Here is a 17,643-nt window from a genome sequence, read left to right as displayed (position 1 = left end):
CATATTCAACCTCCGTGACAAAAAAGACTAGAGAGGAAAACAAAAGGAACAACCGGAAGGTGATCGGTTCAAAGAGGAATACACAATATTGTTTTACATTGGACACATACTACTAGTGAGCTGCATTTGTCTAATGCAGCATTTATGAACTAGAATTAGGAAACAAATTATGCTGAATCAAACTGTACTGAAATCATTCAGGGTTTATGTATAATTTATTAAAAAAATATTACTTAGTTAAATAGATTTGTATAGCAGTTAAGAACCAGAAGGTTTTATGTTTTGTAGCTATTCTAGAATTCATTTACTGATTATAGACTATTACGCAACTAGGTACAAAATCTGATAAAGGGACCCAAATGGGTGTTAAAATAAACCTTATGTTAAGTTTTCAGCACTTTGTCTGCCAAGTACATTTTATAACAATTTAAATAAATGTATAGCTTTATGTCCCTAAAGATATAAGATATGCACATCAACTGGTAATTCCTGTAGCAAGGAATTTGCCACATCAATCAACAAGTTTTTTTGTGTGTGTATGTTAGATGCTTGCAAGTGAACTTTCCTAAACATCATCATATATTGGCAACAGTATAAGCCTCATTCTTGCATATAGTCATCTAAACAATACAAGGTTACCATGTGTGATCTTGCTTGCCACCATGATCCATGCTTTGGTGATATCTTTACAATGCTGGCTCAAGACATTGTGCTGCCTGGGTCCAAGAGTAAAATCATGCTCCTCAACTCTCTGCACACTACAGTCTAAACCCAACCAGAGTCATTTAAAGGGATAGTCTAGACCCAATACTTATTCTTTATTACGTACTGTTACATACCAGACAAGCATCTTGCAATGGGTTCCACATCTATAAGCTTGTAAGAAATGCAATAAACTTTTAAATAGTCATCATTGTTAGCAGCCAAAATTGGCCGCCTAGCTCCGCTCACAGCTTTCTTCTTGTCCAGTTAGCTGTTTTCTTGTATGACATTTAGCAGTGCACATTTAATATTTTTCAGTTAGCTGTTTCAAATTGCACTGCACAAATCAGCATGTGAGAGTTGGAAAATATATTTAAAAGTTGCTTGTGATTGGAAAAACGTAATATACCAAAATATACACAAAATAGGTGGGTGGGGCTTGGAAGCCATTTTCAGCTCCTAACAAACGAATATTTAAATGTTACATGTACTTCTTACAAGCTTATAGATGTGGGACCAGTTTGAGGATGCTTCTCTGGTATGTAACAATAACTATTCAAAATTATGTTTTGGGTCTAGATTGTCCTTTTAAGTTAAGCAGATTAAAAATTCACACAAGAATGTGCTCTCCCTATGCGTTGCCCCTGTCAAGTGCTGCTTGTGTCCCATGGTCCCACCTGGTCCAATCAGAGAGCCGACCTGACTCTTTATTATAATCTCCCAGAAAAGGGTTTTCATCTACTTTAGTTTGTAGAGAATTCTGTAGAAAGGCAGCTAACTGGCCTGTCAAAATATTGCCACATGACACACATCATCTACTCTCGTCTCTACATTAGCTGCCAATAAAATTCACTATCAGGGACACAGGTATCTAAATGTACTTGTGGTGCCCTAACTACCATCCCAGCAAGTGGGTTTAAATTTAAATGGTACCAGTTTTTAGCCATGCTATCCCATCTCTATGGTACACTCTTTCCAGCACATTGAAAGAAGACCTGGGCATTTTCAAACAAAGAATCAGTACCTATTTGTTCACACCATCCTTTCAAGACTAAAATATCTAATTTCTAATACTGTTAAAGGGACAGTCAAGTCCAAAAAAAACTTTCATGATTCAAATAGGGCATGTCATTTTAAACAACTTTCCAATTTACTTTTATCACAAATTTTGCTTTGTTCTCTTGGTATTCTTAGTTTAAAGCTAAACCTAGGAGGTTCATATGCTAATTTCTTAGAACTTGAAGGTCGCCTCTAATCTAAATGCATTTTGACAGTTTTTCACCATTAGAGGGTGTTATTTCATGTGTTTCATATAGATAACATTGAGCTCATGCACATGAAGTTACCGAGGAGTGAGCTGAGCACTGATTGGCTAAAATGCAAGTCTGTCAAAAGAACTGAAATAAGGGGACAGTCTGCAGATGCTTAGATACAAGTTATTTACAGAGGTAAAACATACATTAAAATATATGTGTTAGTTATACAAAACTGGGGAATGGGTAAACATACCATATATAAAGCACTTATATATATAATATTTTTTAGCACACTCCTTGGAAAAAATAACTGAAATCAATTGCTTCCTGTAACCATCAATGAGTTCCTTACACCTCTCTATTGGAATTTTGGACCACTCTTCTTTCGCCAACTGCTCCAGGTCTTTCAGATCGGAAAGGTTCCTTTTCCCAACTGCTGTTTTGAGATCTCTCCACAGGTGCTCTATGGGATTGAGATCTGGACTCATTGCTGGCCAGTTTAGTACTCTCCAGGGTTCTGTCATAAACCATTTTTAGGTGCTTTTTAACATGTGCTTTGGGTCATTGTCCTGCTGTAAGAACCATTAACTCTGATGGAGACCCAACGTTCTGAAACTGGGCCCTACATTGCACCACAGAATTCTTTGGTAGTCTTCAGATTTCATAATGCCATGTACACAGTCAAGACATCCAGTGCCTGAAGCAGCAAAGCAACCCCAAAACATCAGTGAACCTCCACCATGTTTGAATGTAGGGACTGTATTCTTTTCTTTAAAAGCCTCATTTCTTTTTCTGAAAACAGTAGAATGATGGGCTTTACCAAAAAGCTGTAATTGTGTTTCGTCTGTCCCCAGCACATTCTCCCAAAGGGATTTTGGCTTCCTCAGGTAAATTTGGCAAATGCCAATCTGACTTTTTTATGTTTCTGTGTCAGCAGTGGGGTCCTCCTGGGTCTCCTACCATAGCGTCCCTTTTCATTCAGATGGCAACGTATAGTGCGAGCTGACACATTTGTACCCTGGGCCTGAAGGTCACCTTGAATTTTTCTGGAAGATGATTGAGGTTATTTATCCACCATTCCAACAATCCTTTGTTGCAATCTTTGATTGCATTTTTCTATTTCGTCCACGTCCAGGGAGATTAGCTACAGTCCCATCGGCTGTAAACTTCTTGACAATGTTGCACACAGAGGACACAGGAACATTAAGATCTCTGGAGATGAACTTGTAACCTTGATATTTTCCATGCTTTTCCAGTTTTTATTCTCAAATCCTCAGACAATTATTTGCTGCTCTTTCTCTTCTCCATGCTCAGTGTGGCACAGAGAGACACACAACAGAAAGGTTTAGCCAATTTTTCACCATTTTAACTGGTTGCCAGTATGATTTCTATATTGTCATCATCTGTTAATTGATACAGGTGAGTTTAATTACAAATTACAGGAGCATCACAAACTTGGAATGTAATTATTTCTTACAATTTTGAGAAGGTGCCAATAATTTTGTCCTGTCCATTTTTGGAGTTTTGTGTGGAATGTGTCCACTTTTTTGTGTCATACCAATACAAACAAAAGAAATAAATATGATAATGCTTAAACATCTGTAATTGTGACAGAAATGCAGGGGTGCCAATATTTTTGGCCATGACTATGTGTATATGTGATGCACGGGTTCGATTCCCAGTCAGGGAAGCACAACGGTTGATTCGGCTTGCCGCCGATTTCCACGCTGTGTTTGGATTACAGCGTTCTAATGGCAATACCTCATTAATGGATAGTTTACTGGATTGAGAGCGGTGGTTATACTTCTGGTTGAGTAAGTTTACACGGGCTGAAAACAATTTCAGGACTGCTTCTGGACACAGGTAATATGCATAGCATTGGATGTTAACGCTTCCTGTGACGCAACGTAAGAACTGAGAGTAACCAGACCAGTGTTTATCCTTGCAGAGTGACTCATTCGACCCCTTTGGCATTGGTTCAGCTCGCTCCATACTAGAGCGAGTGGTGGGGATTATTCAAAAGGACTTTGACACTGAAAGGCCCCGACAGTGTACTTTTTACTAACTCTATACGCTCTATACCACTGTGAACTGCTCTGACTTCAGATCCATTATAACATGCAACACAGGAGGACATTGGCTTTATTGGTCTTCTTAATATGCAGCTTGAACACTAACTAAGCTATCACGCTATTACGCTACTAACTTTACAGCTTACATACTGCATCAGAAGCATATGATGTATTAACCTTAATCAGTGGACGCACTGCTATTTTTTGGATAATGAATAAGAGCTCTTGTGTGTGTGTATGGGGTAGTGAATGAACTCATGTGATATATACAGTAAATGAATTGTATCATTTTTTGTTTTGTTTCATATATTGCATTTCTTGCTTTACATTTAGTGAATAAATTACTTTGTTGCACCTTGACAACTGTGTTATGTGTGTGGCTTTGAGTGGTCCACATCCCCAGGGAATTTATATTTGATTGAGACTTTATGTGCTGTGCTGGACAGGGTTTACTGTGTTTTTCTTTTTCTAATTTTATATATATATATACAGATGGCCTTCGGTTTACAACGGTTCAATTTGCAGCGTTTCAGAATAACAACCTTTTTTTCCAGTCATGTGACTGCTATTGAAAAGCATTGATAAGCAGTGCATTGATTAAAATAGCCAGTAAGTGGAGCTGTCTGCTTGTGTTGCAGCAAAGATATGCAAGCCAAGCAAGCTGAAATTAATAAGTTTAACTAGACCTGAGCTATCGAGCAGCTTGCAAAGGAACAAGATCTTCCTGTCTATAAATCAGTCCAGACTGGAATGCATATAAAGAACTGTTTGCAGAAAAATGCAGGTAAAGTCTGTGTTGTGTGAATATTTTATTAGGATTATAATGCTGTTTAGCAAATGTTTTTGTTCATTTAACTTAGTTTAATTATATATTCTATGTTGTGTGCTTATTTTATTAGGTTTTTAATGCTGTTTAGCATTTAAAGTCTTCATTTCAAAGCTTTAAAAATAATGTATTAGGTGCTATTTATGGCAATTTTGAGAGGGGCCTGGAACCTAACTCCCTCACTTCCCATTGACTTACATTATAGACTGCATTTCAATTTACAACGGTTTCGATTTACAACCATTCCTTCTGGAACCTAACCCCAGCGTAAACTGAGGGCTACCTGTATGTATATATATATATATATATATATATATATATATATATATATATATATATATATATACAGGGAGTGCAGAATTATTAGGCAAGTTGTATTTTTGAGGATTAATTTTATTATTGAACAACAACCATGTTCTCAATGAACCCAAAAAACTCATTAATATCAAAGCTGAATAGTTTTGGAAGTAGTTTTTAGTTTGTTTTTAGTAATAGCTATTTTAGGGGGATATCTGTGTGTGCAGGTGACTATTACTGTGCATAATTATTAGGCAACTTAACAAAAAACAAATATATACCCATTTCAATTATTTATTTTTACCAGTGAAACCAATATAACATCTCAACATTCACAAATATACATTTCTGACATTCAAAAACAAAACAAAAACAAATCAGTGACCAATATAGCCACCTTTCTTTGCAAGGACACTCAAAAGCCTGCCATCCATGGATTCTGTCAGTGTTTTGATCTGTTCACCATCAACATTGCGTGCAGCAGCAACCACAGCCTCCCAGACACTGTTAAGAGAGGTGCACTGTTTTCCCTCCTTGTAAATCTCACATTTGATGATGGACCACAGGTTCTCAATGGGGTTCAGATCAGGTGAACAAGGAGGCCATGTCATTAGATTTTCTTCTTTTATACCCTTTCTTGCCAGCCACGCTGTGGAGTACTTGGACGCGTGTGATGGAGCATTGTCCTGCATGAAAATCATGTTTTTCTTGAAGGATGCAGACTTCTTCCTGTACCACTGCTTGAAGAAGGTGTCTTCCAGAAACTGGCAGTAGGACTGGGAGTTGAGCTTGACTCCATCCTCAACCCGAAAAGGCCCCACAAGCTCATCTTTGATGATACCAGCCCAAACCAGTACTCCACCTCCACCTTGCTGGCGTCTGAGTCGGACTGGAGCTCTCTGCCCTTTACCAATCCAGCCACGGGCCCATCCATCTGGCCCATCAAGACTCACTCTCATTTCATCAGTCCATAAAACCTTAGAAAAATCAGTCTTGAGATATTTCTTGGCCCAGTCTTGACGTTTCAGCTTGTGTTTCTTGTTCAGTGGTGGTCGTCTTTCAGCCTTTCTTACCTTGGCCATGTCTCTGAGTATTGCACACCTTGTGCTTTTGGGCACTCCAGTGATGTTGCAGCTCTGAAATATGGCCAAACTGGTGGCAAGTGGCATCTTTGCAGCTGCACGCTTGACTTTTCTCAGTTCATGGGCAGTTATTTTGCGCCTTGGTTTTTCCACACGCTTCTTGCGACCCTGTTGACTATTTTGAATGAAACGCTTGATTGTTTGATGATCACGCTTCAGAAGTTTTGCAATTTTAAGAGTGCTGCATCCCTCTGCAAGATATCTCACTATTTTTGACTTTTCTGAGCCTGTCAAGTCCTTCTTTTGACCCATTTTGCCAAAGGAAAGGAAGTTGCCTAATAATTATGCACACCTGATATAGGGTGTTGATGTCATTAGACCACACCCCTTCTCATTACAGAGATGCACATCACCTAATATGCTTAATTGGTAGTAGGCTTTCGAGCCTATATAGCTTGGAGTAAGACAACATGCATAAAGAGGATGATGTGGTCAAAATACTCATTTGCCTAATAATTCTGCACTCCCTGTATATTCATTATTTAGTTTTTTCCCCTTTACTGTAATTTCATTCTGAAATTGTGAGCTTTTCAGTTCCTGTTGGAAATGGAAGTATGGAAGTACAGAGCACTGTTATATTCCACTCAGCAATTGGCTGCACACTCTAGTGACCTATTTATAACTGTCCCTAATTGGCCACATTCGAGAAGGTAACCTATGCTACAACATTGCAGCTCCCATTGTTTTATTGACATTAAAACTTTAAACTTATTTTGTCACTATTTAAACAACTAATGACACTTTAAAACATGCACCTATATGTTATTCTTAGACTAATCTTTTCTTTGAAAGCTTCATTCTGTCAAGCATTTATTTACACCTAGATTTAGAGTTCTGCGTTAGCCTTAAAAAGCAGCGTTAAGGGGTCCTAACACTGCTTTTTAACGCCCGCTGGTATTTAGAGTCAGACAGGAAAGGGTTTACCGCTCACTTTTTTTCCGCGACTCGAGGCTACCACAAATCCCCTTACCTCAATTGTGTATCCTATCTTTTCTATGGGATTTGCCTAATGCTGGTATTACGAGTCTTGGAAGAAATGAGCGGTACAGCCTCTACCGCCAAGACTCCAACCGCAAAAAAAAGTCAGTAGTTAAGAGTTTCATGGGCTAACGCCGGAACATAAAGCTCTTAACTACAGTGCTAAAAAGTACACTAACACCCATAAACTACCTATGAACCCCTAAACCGAGGCCCCCCCACATCGCAAACACTATAATAAAATTATTTAACCCCTAATCTGCCGACCAAACATTGCCGCCACCTACATTATAGCTATGAACCCCTAATCTGCTGTCCCTAACATCGCCAACACCTATATTATATTTATTAACCCCTAATCTGCCCCCCCAACGTCGCCGCCACCTACCTACACTTATTAACCCCTAATCTGCTGACCAGACATCGCCGCCACTATAATAAATGTATTAACCCCTAAACCGCTCCACTCCCGCCTCGCAAACACTATAATAAATTTTATTAACCCCTAATCTGCCCTCCTTAACATCGCCGCCACCTACCTACAATTATTAACCCCTAATCTCCTGCCCCCAATGTCGTCGCTACTATAATAAAGTTATTAACCCCTAAACCTAAGTCTAACCCTAACCCTAACACCCCCCTAAATTAAATATAATTTAAATAAAATGAACTAAAATTACTATCATTAAATAAATTAATCCTATTTAAAACTAAATACTTACCTATAAAATAAACCAGAAGATAGCTACAATATAACTAATAGTTACATTGTAGCTATTTTAGGATTTATATTTATTTTTCAGGCAACTTTGTATTTATTTTAACTAGGCACAATAGCTATTAAATAGTTAATAACTATTTAATAGCTACCTAGTTAAAATAAGTACAAAATTACCTGTAAAATAAATCCTAACCTAAGTTACAAATACACCTAACACTACACTATCAATTAATTAATTGAATAAATTTCCTACCTATAATACAAAAAAACAAACACTAAATTACAAAAATAAAAAAATCTTACAAGAATTTTAATCTTATTACACCTAATCTAAACCCCCTAATAAAATAAAAAAGCCCCCCAAAATAATAAAATGCCCTACCCTATACTAAATTACAAAGTAATCAGCTCTTTTACCAGCCCTTAAAAGGGCTTTTTGCAGGACATTGCCCCAAAGTAATCAGCTCTTTTACCTAAAAAAACAAATACAATCCCCCCAACATTACAACCCACCACCCACACACCCCTACTCTAAAACCCACCCAATCCCCCCTTAAAAAAACCTAACACTACCCCCCTGAAGATCAGCCTACCTTGAGCCGTCTTCAGCCAGCCGGCCATCGATGGGACAGAAGAGGACATACGGACCGGAAGAAGTCTTCATCCGATCGGGGCAGAAAAGGTCCTCCAAGCGGCAGATGTCTTCATCCAAGCGGCATCTTCTATCTTCAATCAACCGGAGCGGAGCCATCTTGAATCCAGCCGACGCGCTGCCATCCTCTTCTTCCAATGTCCTAAGGCCGAATGAAGGTTCCTTTAAATGACGTCATCCAAGATGGCGTCCCTCAAATTCCGATTGGCTGATTTAATCAGCCAATCGGATTGAAGTTCAATCCAATTGGCTGATTGGATGAGCCAATAGAATTGACCTGTTAGGGTTAGGGTTAGACTTAGTTTTAGGGGGTAGTAGCGGCGACATTGGGGGCAGGAGATTAGGGGTTAATAATTGTAGTAAGGTGGCGGCGATGTTAGGGAGGGCAGATTAGGGGTTAATACAATTTATTTATAGTGTTTGCGAGGCGGGAGTGCGGCGGTTTAGGGGTTAATACATTTATTATAGTGGTGGCGATGTCCGATCGGCAGATTAGGGGTTAATAAGTGTAGGTAGGTGGCGGCGAAGTTGGGGGGACAGATTAGGGGTTAATAGATATAATATATGTGTCGCGATGTTAGGGACAGCAGATTAGGGGTTCATAGCTATAATGTAGGTTGCGGCGGTGTCTGGAGCGTCAGATTAGGGGTTAATAGTATAATGCAGGTGTCAGCGATAGCGGGGATGGCAGATTAGGGGGTAATAAGTGTAAGGTTAGGGGTGTTTAGACTCGGGGTTCATGTTAGGGTTTTAGGTGTAGACTTAGAAATTGTTTCCCCATAGGAAACAATGGGGCTGCGTTAGGAGCTGAACGCTGTTTTTTTGCAGGTGTTAGTTTTTTTTTTCAGCCAGCTCAGCCCCATTGTTTCCTATGGGGAAATTGTGCATGAGCACATTTTTCCAGTTTACCACTACCGTAAGCAACGCTGGTATTGAGGGTTGAAGTGGAGCTAAATTTGGCTCAACGCTCACTTTTCTGAGGCTAACGCAGCCATTCAGACAACTCGTTATACCAGCGTCGTCTTAAGGGTGCGCTGGAGAAAAAAGGCTCGTTAGCACCGCAGGTCTTTACCGACAAAACTCTAAATCTAGTGGTTAGTGTTTAATGTCCCTTTAAGGAAGGTATTTAAATCTTTAGCTGAATATTTTTTTTTCTTTTATTTTTTCCTTGTTTTTTATTCATAATTTAAAAAAAAAAACTGATATATTGTTGTTTCTTTTTTATTTTTCTCCTGTTTCCCTTTGATTATTTTTTTTTTACAAAATTAAGTTTTGTGCTAATTCTACATACATTATTGAATCAGTAATACTGTTAAAATGATGAGGCTATCCATAAGAGAATTATAGTAACAATATGTTGTATATAAATGTTTTGTAAATTATTATATTTGTAATTTCTTTTGTGATCTGTGAATCATGTGTTTATGTTTGGATGATTAGGAGGGAAATGTTTATTTATTGTATTCCCAATAAAAAGATAATTTAAAAAAGTGAATAAAGTGTTAGAAAGTGACCACAGACCATTGTATATGCCATACTGAACTCAGCCTTATGTAACCATATTTATTTATCTTTAGCCACATGCCAGAAAGCCTAGAAATGTTGCAATATAAGGGCTTTACTGACCAGTAGGAAGTATCTGTGACAAAAGGTGTCTTCTAACAAAGGCACCATCTAAATAGGAAAGAATGCTGGTATTTGTTAACTATCGGACTCCCAGAAGTTACAGACACATTGCAGATCAAAGGAGGAAATATAGAATGAAAAATTAGCATTATCTATAAACCTTTAATACAATGATTGTTGCTTGACTTTATTAAAATGACCTATTTTCCATTTCTCTTATGCTGTGACAACGGTAAAATTAAAGAACATTTGCTGTCTAACTTCAAAAAGGGTATGGATGGATTTATTGCTAAATACTTCAAAAAGGAAGGACATTTAACAGTAAGACTTCCACTGTGTAATAGTCATTGACCTTAGGCTGCCTCATAACATTAAAAAGTATCCACTCAGTCTAGTTTTCTGACCTCTTGCATGGGGTCATTGTGACACAATGTCTGCAGACAGGGACAAACATGCATGTTTCCTGTGTTTTGCTCTGTCCCCAGTACGCCATACTTAACACAAATAGTTCAGCCCTTGTGGCAACCAGGAATCATGGTGTTGCCTAAACATTTGCTCTCAAGTGCTTTCAGGAAAATAAAACAAAGGTAATGTGTTTTACATGTTTTGTTTAACTTATCTTACAAGATCCATCAACAAAATGCACATTGCAGAAGCAGTGAGATGTATAATAGAAGAAACAAAGCCTAAAGATAAATACAAATAAAAAAATATCAGAGTCATAAACTAAAACTTTGGGACAACCATAAATATTATTTATTGTATTTAACCACAGTGAGAAAGTGTTCTGTCTTAGAGCCCAATTCTCTGCAGATCTCCTCTCAGGCAAAGCTACCTAAAAATATTTATTTGTGCTACAAAGTAGGTTGTACCATGCATTTCTCTTTGCGAAGAACAAACACATACATTAAAGTATAGTCCTTAAAAAAACGTACAACACAAAGTAAAAATATTGTTAAAATTAGACATGTGCGATTCGGTTCGGTTCGATTCAGAAATTCGGAAAATTCAGCAAATTTGGAGATTCGGATCGAACCGAATCTCCGAATTAAAACAGTGACGAATCTACTGAATAAATCCGAATAACTTCGGATTTATTCGGTAGATTCGGATGGCCATGGATTACACTAGTATTGTACAGTATATTAGGTTATATCACTCTGCTATGGGTTACACCTAATGTACAGTACATAATACTAGTCTAATCCCACCTAACACTTACCAAAATTCCAAATTTCCGAACCGAACCGAATCCAGACGAATTTATTCGAATCCGAATGAATCCGAAACAAATCCGAACCGAATTTATTCGAATCCGAATGAATCCGAAACAAATCCGAACCGAATTGATTCAAATTTTTCCAAATTCGAATCGCTCCAAACCGAAATTCGAAAAAATCTGAACCGAATTTTTTCGCCATGCACATGTCTAGTTAAAATCTTAACAAAATACTAAAAATGTAAAGTGTAGTTTATTTTGTATTGTAAAATGAGTCTTGGCTGGACAGTGGTGTACCTTAAACAGGTCTAAAATGTTATCTCACCGAATTAAAGCTGGCGAGTTTGTCTCAAAATACAGTTACACAATGCTGAATGCACTAAGAAAAATGATATGTACATGAAACTAAAAATCTTTTCTAGTTAAAACACACAGAAAAACTGTAGTTTGATTTGCATTTGCTTCTAATAAAATGTTGGTATCGTTACAAGGTCACATTTGGGCTCCCCTGGGCCCTGCAAGATTTGCTTTTGCAAAAGTATTTCTTCAACACAGTATATCATGGTAACAAAGCAAATTAGATCATAGAAGTAAATTGGAAACTGTTTTACAATGGTATGCTCGGTCTGAATTGCAAAATAGATTTTTTGGGGTTTCATATCCTTTAACTGCAAAGGGCCCCAATGCACTTATATATATGTTTATATGTATACATATGTATTTGTGTTTATATGTGTATATATATATATATATATATATATATATATATATATGTCTGTAAATACATATATACACATATAAATATATACTGTATGTACACATATATAAACATATATATATATTTATGAAACAAAAAGAGAACTGAAAGGAAGGCGCTACAACAGTGGATTGTAAGATACTAAAAGTACAAAAGTATATTGTCCAGCAAGGAGGGGCCCCAAAGTGGATCAGGTGGACAAAAGCAGCTGGGTCCCCAAAGTGTAAAGTAGAAGGACCAATCCCTCTGCAGTTACAATGAAAATGAATATAAAGAGGACAAAAAAGGGGGTTCAATAGCGCTGAAACCTGAAGTGAGGTGAATTATAAATACATGTCTAAAACAGATAGTTATATATAAAGATGATACAAATATGTGTATATATGTACACAAATCTTGAGTCAATACTGATACTCTATCTATAGTACTAGTAGAAATAGATACATGATATAAATACCTGATAATAATGATAATAATAATAAAAAGAAATTATTTTTTACATTTTGGCAGCTACCAGAGGGTACTACCGCAGAGTGCTATTGAGCGTGGGAAATTTTATTGCAAGGAGTAAAGCATTAGCATTTAAGAGGATTTCTGAGTGTGCACTAAACCCCTATGCCCAGTGTGAGACAGACTTGGCACTTAAGTTTGTACAGTGTGTGCCTTAGTCAGACAGCAGATCACTTTAATTTGCAGAGGAGGTAGGACTTACTTAGTAAATGTTTTTATTTCTTTGTGCAATTTCTGATTGTAACTTCAGTGTGGTAGTAGTTGTATGGTGGGGCCAGGGGTCCATAAAAACATTTTTTTAGCAATATGTAGCAGTGTATTTATGATTATTTGACAATGCTGTAGACATTCTATATTTAAAACCATGTATAAATGTTTCCTCCTCAATACACAAATGGTAGGTGCCCTTTTGGCAGATATGAGTTTTTTGTATTAATATATATTTTACAGTTTACTGCCCCTTTATGCAAGGACTTTCCAGATGCAAGGAGGCATTTTATCTAAGATTTTTACATCTGCATAAAATGTTACTCTCAGACTAAGATTGCTCAGTGTTTGAAATGAGACGGGTTAACTTAACACTGTTGAGTTTACACTACAGTTGACTTAATTTTGAAATACATACAAACAAGCCTAAATCCTGCATTTAACCAGATATAATGGTATGAGACTGAGTACCACAGCTTATGGTTCCACTAAGACCATATAGAGTACAGCATTATCAAAATCCATAATTACAGCTGACAGATGGGAACATTTGTACACCATATTTGAAGTGGTGGGGAAAATGGGGAAAAAAACAAACATATTTCAACCTTTCAAAAGTACTTTTCTTCATCTAGCCATCTACCCAGATCATTAATGTACAATTTTAATTCACATAATTATTTTTGTTTGCATATTTACAAATATGATTCTTTAAAAAGTGATCTCTTAATTTCTGCAATTTTTTTTACCATGCATGTCACACACTGTTGATGTAGGGGATGCAATGTGCAGAAATTTTACCTCCTGTGAGTGTTTCTGTGGGTGTCTGTGTTTATGTCTTTGTGCTTTTGTTAGTGTCTCTATGAGTGTGTATGTATTTTTTTTCTGTGCGTGTGTATGTCTTTGTGCATTTTCTGTTGATGTCTGTGAGGGTGTGTGCATATATTTTTGTGCTTTTCTATGGGTGTCTCTGTGAGGGTGTGTGTATGTATGTTTTTGTGTATTTTCTCTGGATGCCTCCTTGAGGGTGGGTGTGTATGTCTTTGTGTGTTTTCTGTGGATGCCTCTGTGAGGGTGTGTGTGTGTGTATGTATGTATGTATGTCTGTGTTTTCTGTGGATGTCTCTGTGAGGGTGTGTGCGTATGTCTGTGTGTTTTCTGTGGGTGTCTGTGAGAGTGTGTGTATGTCTTTGTGTGTTTTCTGTGGATGTCTCAGTGAGGGTGTGTATATGTATGTCTTTGTGTGTTTTCTGTGTGTGTGTATGTCTTTGTGTGTTTTCTGAGGCTGTCTCTGTGTGTGTTTCCTTGGGTGTATGTGCAAGTTTGTGTTTGAGTTTGTGTGTGTGTGTGTGTGTCCATTGTCTGTTCCTTTCTAGGACATTTTGACCTTACTACTGATTATTCACATCTTTCTACAGACTTTGAGACTAATAAGACCTTTCCGGAAGTCACCAATCCACCAGTTAACCTTTCAATTATTGTTTAGGCAGTTCAGGGCCCTTCCTTTCATCCACTGCATGCTGCTGTCATCATATATGTGCATATACGTTTTAGTCACTTGGTCAAAAATTGCACATGTCAAAGGGGGGGGGGGAGAGGGGCCCTGATCAATGGTTAAGTCAGGGGCCCCAAAAATTCTAGTGGCGGCCCTGCATACATATACATATTTAAGACATGTGTATGTATGTATCGCTATGTTAAAGTCCTTTGCATGCCTTTTTTTCTAACACCTTAGACCTCATATCTTTGAGCTCTTATAACTTTTCCGTGCAATATTTGTTTTTAAATAGTTATTATTAGACAATGTTATTATGAGTGTAACTGTATTTTTAAATGTATTTTTGATGTTTTTTGTTCAACTTTTTTGTATTGTGTAACAGTTAACCAGAGCTCTAAAGTCACGCTAACCTGACGCATGTTAAATTCTATTGCACTCAAGTGATTTACATTCAACTCGTAATACGCTTGCTACTTCCAATGGCGCAACAGTTAGTGCTCCACTCATATTCTAGCCCTTTATAAAATTAAATAGCATGTGATAGAGGCCAAGTTTGGAGTTAGAAAAAGGTAAAGCCAGGCATTTGTTAAATAATATATATATTAATAATGATGTATAACATAACATCATAATGTACATTTAAAAAAAGAAAAATGTTTTGCGCCTTGAACCTTATATAATATGGTTATATGAAATAAATGCTGTAACCAAAAACACATTTTCTAATGCAAAATTTCAGCATTTTCCATCAGGTGAAAATATCATGGCTGGTACAGTTGGGCCGAATTATCAATGTGCGGGCAGATATCAATAAATGCCGACAGCATACGTTGTCGGCATTTATCATTGCTCAAGCATTTCACTAGAAATTCTTGTGCAATGCCACCCCCTGCACATTTGCGGCCAATCGGCCGCTATCAGGGGGTGTCAATCAACCCGATCATATGCTTCTTAACTACTGTTTCCGGCGAGCCTGAAAGCTCGTGCGGAAACAGATGCATTCTGCCGCATTCGGGGCTTGTTAAATCGGCCCCAGTGTCTCAACTAATACGTTGGTATGGCGATAATATTATCATGGACAAAAGATGGCCGCATGTGGGGGTGTAAATATCTGTTATCCTTTTGGATTCCATAGAGACCCACACTGTCCTAGCCATAATCTTAACCTTAAAGAGACAGTCTACACCAAAATTGTTATTGTTTAAAAAGATAGATAACGCCTTTACAACCCAATCCCCAGTTTTGCACAACCAACATTGTTATAATAATATACTTTATAAGATGTAAACCTCTACATTTCTGCCTGTTTCTAAGCCACTACAGACAGCCTCTTATCACGTGTATTTTTTATTAGCTTTTCATAACAGTAGTGCTAGTTCATGTGGGCCATATAGATAAAATTGTGCTCTCTCCCGTGGGTTGTGCACAACACAGCACTAATTGGCTAAAATGCAAGTCAATGACTCAATAGATCATAAATAAAAAGTCATGTGAAAAAGGGGCAGTCTGCAGGGGCTTAGATACAAGGTAATCACATAGGTAAAAAGTATATTAATATAACAGTGCTGGTTATGCAAAACTGGGGAATGGGTAATAAAGGGATTATCTATTTTTTAAAACGATAAAATATTTGGAATGCACTGCCTCTTTAACCCTATTCCTACCCTTAACAGGAAATTAATCACCTCCTGCTTTTGTGTAAAATTGTGCTTTTCTCAAGCTCCCTAGAAAGGCCAAAAAGCAGATTCTGTAACCCGCAAATGCTGCAAATCAAATAGCTGGTTTAGGCAATTTGCAGCATTTAGAAAATGTTTTGGTCTCTCTAGGGAGTGTGATACAAAGGCGTAGATTTAAAAAGGTCGAGCGGACAGGATTCGCTGTAGTGAATCATGTCCACTCGACTTTGCTAAATGCTGACAGCATACGCTTTCGGCATTTAACATTGCACAAGCATTTCTGGTGAAATGCTTGTGCAATGCCGCCCCCTGGTCACCTGCTGCCAATCGACCACTAGCAGGGGCCGTCAATCATCCTGATCGTATATGAAGTTAGGAAGAAGTTAAGGAGCAGCAGTCTTACGAACGCTACTTCTTAACTTCTGTTTCTGGCAGACCAGAACTGATGGGTCATCGATGCAGCATCCGCTGCTTAATAAATCGACCTCAAAGAATCATTTTTATACACAAAAGCAATTCTTGTGCTCAATGTCCCTTTAACCAAAGCTCTAGACCAAACTCTAACACTAATACTTACACTGAGCCCAGTTGGACCCAAGCTCTGAACCTACCCTTAGCCCTAATCATAAACATATATTTTTTTATATTTTAGTAATTATTAGCATAACTTATTAATTAAAACCTTCATTATAAAATAAAACACAATTGTACAAAATGTTACTATGAGGCCCATTTATCAAGCTCTGAATGAAGCTTGGGGGTCCGTGTTTCTGGCGAGTCTTCAGACTCGCCAAAAACAGCAGTTATGAAGCAACGGTCTAAAGACCGCTGCTCCATAACCCTGTCCGCCTGCTCTGATGAGGCGGACAGGAATCGCCACAATTCAACCCGATCGAGTACGATCGGGTTGATTGACACCTCCTTGCTGGCGGCCGCAAGTCTGCAGGGGGCGGCGTTGCACCAGCAGCTCTTGTGAGCTGCTGGTGCAATGCTGAATACGGAGAGCGTATTGCTCTCCGCATTCAGCGATGTCTGTCGGACCTGATCCGCACTGTCGGATCAGATCCGACAGAAATTTCATAAATAGGCGTCTATGCGTGTATCCCTAATGTAAATATAGCAGGGAGTTTTCATGTTCTCCTCACACGCATTAGAATGTTACGTGAGAGGCCTGTTTCATCTTTATTTGTATTTAATGTATTATGATGTTTTCTTAAGTGTATGATTAGATTTGACAGTTATTATCTGAATCTAGGTTATAACCAGCACACAACAAACAATCTTTGGAATGTGTTCTCACTCTGTAAGCAGGTGCTATCATGTTTAAAATGTGTACAACCTGAAACTTATCTTTCTCAGTTTATTATATAATGAAATAATGAAGATTTAGCAAATATGCTTCTGCTAAATATCTTGTTATTGCGCAGTCCGGTTACACAGCACTGAAAAGTTACAAAACACTTGTTACAGTAAATATTATTAGCTTACAGAAAATCTGGCATTT

Source organism: Bombina bombina, chromosome 4 (genome assembly GCF_027579735.1).
Source record: "Bombina bombina isolate aBomBom1 chromosome 4, aBomBom1.pri, whole genome shotgun sequence".
Taxonomy (NCBI): domain Eukaryota; kingdom Metazoa; phylum Chordata; class Amphibia; order Anura; family Bombinatoridae; genus Bombina; species Bombina bombina.
This window is presented reverse-complemented; position numbering follows the sequence as displayed.